This window comes from Lontra canadensis, unplaced genomic scaffold (genome assembly GCF_010015895.1).
Source record: "Lontra canadensis isolate GAN:19392208 unplaced genomic scaffold, GSC_riverotter_1.0 scaffold7, whole genome shotgun sequence".
Taxonomy (NCBI): domain Eukaryota; kingdom Metazoa; phylum Chordata; class Mammalia; order Carnivora; family Mustelidae; genus Lontra; species Lontra canadensis.
Window position 1 is genome coordinate 25,319,346 of NW_022631001.1, and position 12,311 is coordinate 25,331,656.

Sequence of the window (12,311 nt, forward strand, 5' to 3'; positions counted from 1 at the left end):
CTTAGGACCTTGGATCTGGCAACAGATTCTTAGATAGGACACCAAAAGCACATTGACAACAACAAGAATATACAAATTGAACTTCATCAAAATGAAACACATTAGTGTTTCAAGGAATATCATCAAGAACATGGTAAGACAACTCCCAGAAGAGGGGGAAATAGTTGCAAATCATATATGAGATCAGGGCTTAGATCCAGAATATATATATGTATATATATAAAGATTACTATTCAATAATAATAAAAAAGAAAACAAACCCAGAACAACCCAGGAGGTGCAGGTCTGAGAAGCCAGGCTCTGCTATACCCTTTGTGCGAGCCGCGGTGTCCGCTGATCAAGCCCATTGCTTTACTGTTCAGCTGCTGCTGTAACAAACATAAGCTTCATGCCCTAAACAAAGTCTCCAGAGAATACAGAGGGCGAGAATGGATCCAAAGCAACGAAATAGGAGACCACCAGACTGTCTGCCAGGTTGTCTGCAAAACCCACTCCACCAAAACCTGAACCTAAACCAGGAAGAATATCTGCGCACAAAGAACCTGGAACGAAGACTGACAAAGGTACTTAAAGGAAAGAGGGAGGGTGTGAAGCTGGAAAGGAAGGTCCTGCACCATCTGGAAATGGTGAAACGAAAGCAGAAGGTGCACAGAAAACAACCTGTAGATCACAAGGTAGAATGAATTGTGAAACATTGAAGTTGGATTATGTCCCACTTGGGACAACTTTAAAAAAGCTAGTTTTATGGGATGCCTGGGTGTCTCAATCAGTTAAGCAGCTACCTTTGGCTCAGGTCATAATCCCAGGATCCTGGGATCGAACCCCACATCGGGTTTCCTGCTCAGCGGAGATCCTGTTTCTCCCTCACCCTCTGCCGGCCTCTCTGCCTACTTGTGTTCTGTCTGTCAATATATAAATAAAATCTTTAAAAAAGAAAAACAAACTAGTTTTACTAAGGATTTTGTAAATGTTAATTTTAAGGATACTACTAGTTGGCATACAAAGATATATAAGGATGGACATTTTGTCTTTTTATAATCATGCCTTTTGGAAATTTGTATCATCCTCAAGTAAAATAAATGTCAATTTGATATTGGAAGCTGTGTGCAAAATTCATGCAACATTCCATGCACTGGCTCTAAAAACTGAGTCTCGTGCATACTGTGGTATTTCTATTGTACATATTTGAATTTTTCACAGAGTTTTTCTAGAGCAGTAATAAGTGATGCTTTTAAATCTAGATTTTATGTGATTTTAATAAAATGGGTAGTTGTGGCCATCTGCTGACTATCTGTGGTTTAAAATAAAAGGTTTTCTTGCCTGAAAAAACAAATAAATAAATAACCCAAATTTTAAAAAAATGGGCAAAGGATTTAACTAAACATTTCCCCAGAGAGGATGGAAAATAAATGAATAGATAAATAAACTCAAGAAAAGATTCTTTTTTATCTCCCCCTCCCAAGATTTTATTTGTTTGTCAGAGAGAGAGAGAGAGAGAGCAGAAGCAGGGGGACCAACAGGCAGAGGGAAAGGCAGACTCTGCTGAGCCCTGATGTGGGACTTGATCTTAGGACCCTGGGATCATGACCTGAGCCAAAGGCAGGTGCTTAACCTACTAAGGCACCCAGACATCCCCCAAGAAAGGATTCTTTATATCATTAGACATCAAGGAGATGAAAATCAAAACCACAATGAGATACGTCTTAACCACAAGGATGGTCATGATAAAAAAGTCAGACATCCAGATGGCTAACAGATGCTCGACCTCACTGGATATCAGGGAAATAGAAATCAAAACTATGATGAGATACTACCTCACACATGTCAGATGGTGAAAATTAACAACACAGTAAACAACAGATATTGGAGAGGATGTGGAGAAAGAGGAACCCTCTTACACTGTTGGTGGGAATGCAAACTGGTGCAGCCACTCTGGAAAAAAGCATGGGGTTTCCTCAAAAAGTTAAAAATAGAGCTGCCCTAGGATCCAGCAGTTGAACTACTATGTATTTATCCAAAGGATACAAAAATACAGATTTGAAGAGGTATGTTTATGGCAGCATTATCAACAATAGCCAAACTATGGAAAAAGCCCAGATGTCCATTGTGAATGGATAAAGCATATGCAGTAAGCATGAATATATATGTAATGGAATATTACCCAGCCATCAAAAAGAATGAAATCTTACTATTTGTAGTGACATGGATGGAGTTGGAGTGTATTATGCTAAGCGAAGTCAGTCAGTCAGAGAAATACAAATACCATGTGATTTCACTTATATGTGGAATTTAAGAAATAAAACATATGAATATATGGGAAGGGGAACAACAACAACAAAAAGGATGGGAGAGGGAAAAAACCATAAGAGCCTTAACAATAGAGCACAAACAGAGTTGATGGAGGGAAGTGGGTGGGGGATGGGCTAGATGGGGGATGGGCTAGATATGTGATGGGCATTAAGGAAGGCACTGGTCGTGATGAACACTGGGTGTCTATAAGTGATGAATCAATGAATTCTATTCCTGAAACCAATAGTACCCTATATATTAACTAACTAGAATTTAAATTCCATTTTGGAAGAAAAAAAGAGTTAGAAACTAACATATGCTGGGGAGGATGTGTAGAGATCACAATCCTGGGGCACCGGCGTGGCTTGGTTGGTTGTGCGTCTGCCTTCAGTTCAGGTCATGATCCCAGGGTCGTGGGATCGAGTCCCGTATCAGGCTTTCTGCCCTGTGGGGAGCCTGCTTCTCCCTCTGCCGCTCCCCCTGCTTGTGCTCTCTTGTTCTTTCTCTGTCAAATAAATAAATAGAATCTTAAAAAAAAAAAAAGAAAAGAAAAAAGAAATCAGAATCCTAACAGATTGTTGGTTGGAATGCGAAATGTTACACTTATTTTGCAAAACAGCTTAGCAGTTCCTCATGGTTAAACAAAGTTATCATGTGATTTAGCAATTCTCTCCTAGATATCTACCCAGGAGAAACTAAAACGTATGTTCATGCAAAAACTTGAACACAAATGTTCACGGCAACATATTCATAATATCTAAAAGATAGAAGCAACCCAAATGTCCACCAGCTAATGGATGGATAAACAAAATGTGGTAGACCTATACAATGCAGCATCATTTTGGCCATAACAAGGAAAGAAGTATTGATGCATGCTACAACACAAATGAACCTTGAAAATATTATGCTACATGGAAAAAGGCACAAAAGACCACATGCTACATAATTGCATTTTTTCAAGATTAAAAAACATTTATACAAGTAATCTCTACACCCAACATGGGACTTGAACTAATGACGATGAGATCAAGAGTCTCGTGCTTTTCTGACTCAGCCAGCCAGGTGCTCCATATATTCCATTTATATAAAACGTTCATAATAGATAGAAATAATCTATAGAAATCTATAAAAATAGATTTTTATATATATTTTATATATATTCTTATTTTTTATTTATTTTATTTATTTTATATATATTCTATATATTTCTTTTTTATTTATTTTTATATATATTCTATAAATTTCTATAGAAATCTATAGAAATCTATAAAAATAGAAAAAAATCTATAGAAATAGAAAGTAGATTTGTGGTTGCTCAGGGCTACAGGGTGATAGCTAAAAGGTGCAGGATTTTTTTCTTTTGAGGTGATAGAAATATTCTAAAATGGATTGTAATGATGGGTTGTGTATGTCTGTGAATATTCTAAAAGCCATTGGATTGTATATTCTAAATGAGTGAATTAAATAATATGTGAATTATATCTCAATGGAGATGTCATTTTTAAAATGCCATATATATTAGGAATCTTTAAAAAAAATTTTAAAGATTTTATTCGTTCATTTGACAGAAAGAGAGAGCATAAGCAGGGGGAGCGACAGGCAGAGGAAGAGGGAGAAGCAGGCTCCCCACGGAGCAGGGAGCCCAATGTGAGGTTTAATCCCAGGATTCTGCGTTCATGACTGAGCCAAAGCGAGGCACTTAACTGACTGAGCCACCCAGGTGCCCCAGGAATCATTTAATTGAAAGAAAAAAATGCCCAAATGCCAACAGTGGGTAGCGCAAGGTGGTCAGATTACAGATTATTTTCTTCTGTAATTTTTCCTATTTGGGGGAGAAAAGAAGTGTTTTCCAGAGAATGAAGAGACCAACAATCAAATACAATGAGTGAACATTGATTAGATCCTGGATCTCTCCCCATTCCTCCCCAAAAGCAGGTGTAAAATGCAGTTGGGGAAAATTGGGAGAAATACGAATATGGGCTGGACATTAGACGATAGTATGGAATGATTCATCCTTTTCTCAGGATTGTGAGGATGACTATGTAGGCCACTGTTCTTAGGAGCTGCGTGCTCAGGTCTTAAGTGTCATCTAGTGTTACAGTATCTGCAACTTATTTTCAAATGATTCAGATTTTTTTTTTTTAAGTAGGCTCCAGGCCCAATGGGGGGCTTAAACTCATGACCCTGAATTGAGAGTCATATGTTTTACCAACTTAGCCAGCCAGGGGCCCCCAAATGGTTCAGATTTTTAAAAATCTCTTTTTAAAGATTTATTTATTTATTTTAGAGTGTGGGGAAGGGCAGCGGGAGAAAGAGAGAGAAAATCCCAAGCTGACTCTTCACTGAGTGTGGAGTCTGATTTGGGGCTCCATCTCATGACCCAGAGATCACAACCTGAGCCAAAACCTAGAGCTGGATGCTTCACTGACTGTGCCACCCAGGTGCCCCGGATCAGGTTTTTTAAAAAAGAGAAAGCCTGGGGCGCCTGGGTGGCTCAGTGGGTTAAGCCTTTGCCTTCCGCTTGGGTCATGATCTCAGGGTCTTGGGATTGAGCCCCGTATTGGGCTCTCTGCTCAGCAGAGAGCCTGCTCCCCGCCCCCAACTCTCTGCCTGCCTCTCTGCCTACTTGTGATCTCTCTCTCTGTGTCAAATAAATAAATAAAATATTTTAAAAAAAGAAAGCGATAAGGTGAATAAAGCAAATCATTAATTATTGAATCCAGGGGAGCATATGGATGTTTGTTTATAATTTTCTTTTTTCCTGTGTAGTTTACATTTTCTTTAAAAAAATGTAGAAAAACATAATAAACAAATCTCCCTGTGCCTCTCTGGACTCAGGAAAGTAGAAGGCCCGAGGGCTTGGGGAGGGTAGTGGAGGCGGGGAGTCGGGGGAATGACCTGGATCCCAGAGCTTTCCCTTCTGGAAGGGATGTGCCCAGAGGGGAAGTGGGAAGAAGCCTCCATAGCCGGCATCAACCCATGTTAGTAATGTGGCTTTCTGCACATTTTCTCCTTTAATCCTCACCACATCTCCCTGGGGTAGGCACTGTTATTATGCCCAGGTTGAGGAACTTGAACTTGAGACCAGAGTTCAGTAAGTATTTGGAGATTCTTCCCTTGGTCCAAGAGCTATGCCTGGGCTCCCTGGAGGCCAGAGGGATCACAGGATGGTGTCAGCCTGTGGAAAGCCTGTGGACAGTCTGACCCAGCTCCTGGCTTGGGGAGGAAGGGAATGCCGGAAATCAGGATCTCAGCTGGGTAGCTTGACTTAGAGGAGATGGGGTTAGAGTCTGAGGCAGGGGCTCTATTCCCGCCAGCACTGGGGGACAAAGCAGGAGGTGGGTGGGGGGAATTGTGAGGAAGCTGTGTTGGCCACAGGTACCCAGGGCTGTGACCTTTCTGACCTCATATTCTGGCACTTCCTCTCTCCTAGCTGTTGCCTTCAAGCTTACACACATGAACTCTCTCCTTGCCTTGGCCCTAGGCTCTTCCCTGAGCCTGCAATGCCCTCAGTACAGAAGGTAAATTACTACTATTCTCCAAGACCCAGCTCCATGTGTCTGGCCCTGGGCTCCCACCTCTACTTCCCTCCATCTCCATTAGACCATAGTCAACTTCTTTTTTTTTTTTTTTTAATATTTTTATTTATTTATTTCACAGAGAGAGATCACAAGTAGGCAGAGAGGCAGGCAGAGAGAGAGAGAGAAGAGGGAGCAGGCTTCCCGCTGAGCAGAGAGCCCGATGCCGGGCTCGATCCCAGGACCCTAGGATCATGACGCGAGCCGAAGGCAGAGGCTTTAACCCACTGAACCACCCAGGTGCCCCCAAAGTCAACTTCTTGAGGGTCCCCAGGATCTGGCCCAGGACTGGCCCAGAGGATAGTCATTGAGAATCGCCATAATGGTAATTCCTCTCCTCCACAGCCCTGTGGTTCTCAGAGCCCCTCCTCGTCCTGGACTGTCTGCTGTCACTTCATGCCAAGCAGTCATCGTGGGCTATTGCCATTGCGTCAGGGACCGGAGTCCCTTCTTTATCCCAGCACCTACCACTGGGCGGCACCGAGGGCCTTCACGGAAGGAATGCTCAGCGTGCTAGCCTCAGTGGGACGCCCCTGACCGATTAGGCTCCAGGTGGCGCTGTCAGCCCAGGCAAGGGCTGGGGGCCCTCAGGACCCCCAGAGCCTCAGCCCTGGTGCAAGCTGCCAAACCCCCAAATTCCAGAGCTTCTTTTCCTCATCCCATCCCCGTGCATCCATACCTGATTTGAAAACTCAGGACATCAGAGCTAGATTGCCAGTTGAAATCCCCCTAACCTCCAGACACAGAGAACAGCCAACCTCCCAAGGCCACACAGCAGAACCAAGAAGTACCAGATCTCCCCAGAAGTCTCGGGTGGCCCAGCAGCCACCTAGGAACCAGTCATTTCACCCAGACTCTGCCACAGTTGGCTGTATGACGGGACAGACCCTTCCCTTCTCTGAGTCCAAATGCTACTGCGTCTTGTGGGTAGTAAGAACTGAAAAAATGGCCAGAGTGCTGGTTCCTTTTTTTAAATTTTTTTTTAAGTAATCTCTACACCCCATGTAGAACTCGAACTCATGACTCTGAGGTCAAGATTTACATGCTTTTCCAACTGAGCCAGCCAGGTACCCCAGAGGGCTAGGTTCTGATCCTGATTCTGGTCCTGGTGTGCTGCTCTGACCTGTGCCCACTGCCCTGAGCCTCAGGGATTCTGGCTGTGAAGTGGGGGCTGGACCCCAGAGCTCTGAAGCTGCAAGAGTCCAGGATCCCCACTGGGTTAGAGAGGCCGGGTGTGGGGCTGGTGCCTTGGCCAAGGACAGACCGCTCCAGGAGCTGCCAGATGGGAAGCATTTTCCGGGAGCCGGAAGAGCTGGCGGAGCCCAGGGCCTGCCCATGCAACCACAATGGACCCTTGTGTGCAAGTTTAGCTAGCACCCACCCATAGGCCTGGCCCCTGGACTGGGGTGGGTCCTCTCTGATCCAGTCAGACCCAGCTCCCAAACAACCCCTCCTAGGCCCAGAAACAGGAGCATGAGTTGGGATGCTGGTCCACTTCCAGAGTGATGTCTACAGGCTTGTCACCAGTGCCCAATTTCCACCATCAGCCTTCCTGGAATCTGTTTGCCTAAATGACCTCACTCAAAATGCAAAAGCCTGTCTTCCCAACCAGTCGCGCGCCCAAGAGGGCAGGGGAAAATTTTCTCCTCCTCAAGCCAACTAAGGGATCGCCGGACTGACTGTTGGGCCAGCCTGGTTCAGGGTTGATGAAGATCCCTGGCTAGGGAGCCATCTAGGACACCTTGGCTCGAGTCCTGGCTGAGCTTTTGTTTCTTCCTCAGCCAATGAGAGGGAAGGAAGATTGGTAATACTTATTTGAGGGGACCCAAACACTGGCTGGGAACTTTCCAGAACATCTGGCCCATCCTTGCCTTGGGAAGGACTCCACCCAAACCAGGAGGACTCCTCATTCTCTCCTCATCCTGCTGTCTTCCGATCACACTTGTTCCTGGAGCCCTGCCACAGGCTCTGGGCTGCCTCTGAGCCATCCCTCAAGAAAGCTTTTTTGGATATCCTTACAGCTGCACATGGTTTTCCCTGCTCTGGGCTCCTCAGAGCATGGGATTGTGACCACTTAATGCTCATGGTCATCCCAGCAGCTGTTGCTGGAACTCCTGCTGGGACCAGCCTCCCCAAGGGACACTTCACATCAGTCATCTTTCTGGGGTCCAGTTAACTGTCTGAAGCATGAAAGGGGATGACGCCCCCAAGGGGACTTTATGGAAACTGTAAAGCACCATATCACTATGAATTGCTAATATTTACAAGATGGAAATTAGAAAGGAAATGCAAGATCCTATTCTTGGACCAATTTTAAAAGGCTTGGGATCTGAGATGATAAGAACACAGTGGGATATGATCACCACAAAGGTGGGTTTAATGTCTGGCTGTATCAGCAGAGGCGTAAAGCCTAAAAAGTGGGAGGAAAACAATCAGCTCTTCTCTTTAGGTTTGTGCCCATTTCTCAGGAATGACTTCAGCCCTGATGCCCCTGGCCAGGTAGTTTCAGACCCAGAGCAGAGAATATGGAGTCACTGTCCTCCTAGCTTAATAGGGTCACTCAGGGCCATAGAACAGCTAACTCTGGGTCCCCAGAGGAGACTATGGGGATGTCCCAGAATGCTGGTCTCAGCTCAGAGTGAGAAAGCCAAAAGGGGCAGCTTCTAGAGATAGTCAGTGAGGTAGGAACAGGGTTGGATGGGCCTAGTTGGGAAGTCTACCCCTACTTGGGGTAGATTGACAGCTTGGGAGGCCCTTCCATGTTAGAGCTTCTAGAAGTCCAAGCTTCTGAAGCCAGTTGTGTCCTGGCCCCAAGCCACGTGGTAATGAGTATCTTAGCAACACCAGAAACTATGCCATCAGCTGTTTGTTTTGTGTGGTTTTGTTGCAGGGTGTGGATCAATACACTCTTAAAAAAAACAACAACAACAACAACAAAAAAACCTGTCAGGGGGAGGCAAGATCCTGCTGTCCCAAGGTCATTTCTGTTGATCTTTATCACTGGTACAACCAGGCAGCCTGGGAGCCTGGGCAGTGCCTGGAGTTTGCCCGGCTTCCCCAGCTACTTCCTTGCATTGTCAACCCTGAGTCCCAAACCCAGCTTAGCCTGATTACGAATGAGAGCACGGGCTTTGGAAGTAGCAGACTTAAGCTTCAGTTTTGTGGGGCCAACCACCAGCTGTGTGGCTTTGGGCAAGTTGCTTCACCTTTCTGAACGCCTGCTCTCTGATTTGTTAAACATGGACAAATATCTGTCTCCCAGGTTTCAGGGATTGGAAAGAATATGTATCAGGGACCTGATACATAACACATGTTCAGTGAATGTGAGCTCCTTTCTCCTCTCCTTGGGAGACACTGTGCAATGAGATGTCTTGGGCTGGGGGTCAGGACACCTAAGTCTAATGAGTGGGTTTTGCTGCTCTCTGGCTGCCTGACCTCAGGCAAGTCCCTGCCCATCTCTGATACTTCATTATCTGAGAAAGAAGGTGGAGACACCAGTTTCCCCAGAGGCCCTTTCCCCAGTCCCAGAGAGAACATTTCCTGCTGGGTTGGACTTGCCTGAGCAGGGAAAGGAGATGCTCTGATCTGGGAGGCAGGACCCTAGTTTGAGGCTGGACCTCGCCTTGACACACTAGATGATCTAAGCCATGCCATCTTTCCCTCTGGACTTTTGTCTTCCCTTCAATGTCATGGATTGGATGCAAGGGGCTCTGTAGCTCCTTCGTCTCTGATGATCCAGGATCCTGTGATCCTGAGATCCTGACAGAGTCAGGGATAGGCCCATGCAGGACCCCTGTCCATGGGGGCCCACTCTGTCCCCCCACCTATAGCAATCATCTCAGGTCCATGTTGTTTGTGGCAGGATCCACCTGTGTCCAGCCTCATGGTCTTTCTTTCCACATCTCATCTAAGACCCCAAGAACAACAGAGAGCCCTGATGCTCCTGTTCCCTTCTTCGTGCTCAGCGTCCCATACACCTCTGGTCTCTCTAGGCTCTTTTCCCCTGAAATCATGGAGTTTCCTCCAAGAGGGAATCGTCTTGGCTCCTTCCTACTCATCTAGCAACAATAGAAAGAATGGTGCATGGAGAAAGATCCCCAAGTAATGGACAACACTTTTGAGTTGGATCAGGGTTGCATCTATGATGGTGAGAGCACACTGCCTGTATTCTCACCATCATAGATGCAACCCTTTCCCAGAGGCTCTGCAGCAAAATGCAAGTTTTGAGTTGGGCTCTAGGCCCAGGGGACTTCAGCACTGTGCACACCCTCAGAGAAGTGGCCAGAGCACTTGAGAGAGTACTGGCACCATGTACCTTAGCAGGAGAAGGGAGAATAGGTCTCTGAGTTGGTCTGGTGCCAGACAGCTGGCAAATGGCAAGTTCAGAGCATCACACCCACTGTATGAGCTATAGAGGTCATGTAGAACAGTGAGAGACCATCACACCTTCTGGAAGCCAAGCCCTTGTTCAACAGGCCCTGCTCACAGGGCCATTCCCAGATCCCACCCCCCTGTGGGAAGGTGGTTGTTCACATGGGGAGGCCTGGTTTACCCTGCTGGGCCTCTGGAGGGGCCCCACTTCTTCCTGGATCTGATTCTCCTCCTAGAGAGGCAGCCAAAGAACGTGGGGTTCTCCTTCCCACTAGGACTGCTGATTCTGTTGGTTACCCAGCTACCAGGTTGGCCCAGTCTGGCCAGGGAGAACCTCCACCCCCAGAAGCTGGGGGCTTTCTCTGAGCACCCACAGTCCTGGGCCCTGTTTCTCATGGACTAGCTCATCACCTGTTTGTGGCAGTCAGTATGCTCCCCAGCCTGAGTGCTCCTAGGACAAGGCGACTGAGTCACTTTGATCCCCACAGCCCATTTTAGGGCTTTGCCCAAAATAGATACTAAATTGTTTCTCCCATCTATGCCCTATTTTGGGTCCTCCCAGCAGTGACCCATAAAGGCCCTAGCAGGGATCTCCTTCCAACAGAAACAAAGAGGTCCTGGAGTAGGCAATCCTTAGCTACAGATGAGGGAATGTGGATGTTAGCCTCAGGCAGGATCCAGCCCAGAGACAGGGATGTAAAGAGCCCTATGGGGTCCCACCAATCCCTCTGCTTATGGTCCCAACCCACTGTCTGCTTGGATCCTGGGCTTTAGGCCACGCAGAACGACTGCCTGAGAACGGCTAGACTTCAAGGAATCCTATCTCAGTGCCCAGCCTCTCATTGTTTCTACCTCTTGGATGCTCTCTTCATCCTCTTCTCCCTGAAAACCTTCCTGGCTCGAAAGTCCCGTGACTAAGGGAAGCAAAACTGAGCTTTCCTCTCCAAGCTCTCCAGCACTCCCCATTTTTTTCTGCTTACTCAGAGTTATTGGCCTTGTTTGTCTTATCTGTCTCAGGAGGCTGTTCTGAGAGCAAACACCAGCCTCTCCAAGCCTCAGCTTCCCCCTCTGTAAAATGGGGACAGTGATCCCTATTCTCCCAGACCGATGTAAGGATTCAATAACATTAATCGGGTCAGAGTCCAGCACAGAGTTATCTCAGGCTGTCCACACACGTGGCAGGAGGTGAGGTATAGCCCGCTGGGACCAAAGATGCAAAGAACTCAGGGCTGGGGTTCTCAGTCCTGTGGAAAGACTCGATTAAGCGGCTGAACAACTCACCCCACCTTCAAGACGGGGGCTGTGGGAGGCCACGAGGAGAAGGCAGGCACATTCCAACATATCCAGGTATGGGAAGGGCTAAGACTACTTACCTCCCCTGGGCGCTAGTTACGGGCTTGGCCCTGTGCTGAGTGCCTCACAGGCTCCACCTCCTCCACACGAGGCCAGTTCACGGGATCTTAGAGGGGTTATGGTTGGTCTTTGGCTCTTTCCGCAGCTGTACCGGAGATGACTTGATGACCTAAAGACAGACGTGTGTTCATTTATATGTAAAATTCCCGATGTGGGGCTTTTACCACATGGTAAAAGTGAATCTATAGCATGAGAAACTGACTTTATAAAAAATAATTTTTATATAAAAATAAATTTTATTTTGGAGTCATTTTATTTTTTTATTTTTTGAAGATTTTATTAATTTATTTGACAGAGAGAGACAGCAAGAGAGGGATTACAAGCAAGGGGAGTGGGAGAGGGAGAAGCAGAGTTTCCTGCTGAGCAGGGAGCCCAATGCAGAGCTCGATCCCAGGACCCCTGAGATCATGACCTGAGCCAAAGGCAGACACTTAATGACTGAGTCACCCAGGTGCCCCAGGAGTCATTTTAGATTTATAGAAAATGCACAGAGATAGTGCAGAGGGGTCCATTTCCCCCCCCTTTCCCCCGCTTCCCCCTTGTTCATATCTTACCTTCCTATGGTACCTTTACCCCAACTCAGAAACTGACATTGGTAGTTACTGTTAACTACACTGCAGACTTTCACTGGATTTTCCCAGTTTTTCCAGTAATGTCCCC

At 46.4% G+C, this 12,311-nt stretch overlaps 1 pseudogene; it reads left to right on the plus strand.

Moving 5' to 3' along the window:
• The first annotated feature begins 388 nt into the window (after positions 1-388).
• LOC116865271 lies at positions 389-6,412 on the plus strand (annotated as a pseudogene).
• Positions 6,413-12,311: the final 5,899 nt, after the last annotated feature.